This window comes from Miniopterus schreibersii (assembly GCF_964146895.1).
Source record: "Miniopterus schreibersii genome assembly, chromosome: 2".
In the NCBI taxonomy this organism is placed as follows: domain Eukaryota; kingdom Metazoa; phylum Chordata; class Mammalia; order Chiroptera; family Miniopteridae; genus Miniopterus; species Miniopterus schreibersii.
In genome coordinates, this window is record NC_138102.1 from 99,248,566 (window position 1) to 99,249,111 (window position 546).

Consider the following 546-nt stretch of genomic DNA (forward strand, 5'->3'; position numbering starts at 1 on the left):
ACCTACCAGGAGAAGCAGAGCTCGGGGGGAGGATCAGGGAGGAAAGAAAAATAAAACTTGTTTTTTATTTATAGAGCACCAGAAAGATCTGTGTCCTGAGTGCTGCCTTTCTTTTCTTGAATTCCTAGTAGGGGAAAGGAATACTTAACACATGGCAGGGGCTGCAGTAGCAGCCAGGTAATAAGCCTGGATAAATGAATGGACAGGTGGCTGGATGAGTGAGGAGGAGCAGCTGAAAGCAACAAGAGAATTAAAACTCAACCAAAGAATTGAGATAAAGGGGAGCTGACCCCTAAGGAAAACTTCCAAACAGGAAGAGTTATTAAACACTGCAGCTGGTCCCACAGAGGTAATTGTGGAGACACCTTCCCTGGAGTCTTCTCAACGTAAAGATAAGCGTACAGAGAAGGTGTGAGGGTAGACCTGCTGGTTGGGGCAGGTGGTCACCTGGCAGTTTACACAGCAACTTTCCCTGGTAAATGGCAACCCCTCGGCAGTTGCAGAGAAAATGCAAGATTCCTGCAATCTTCATCCCAGATTCAACAA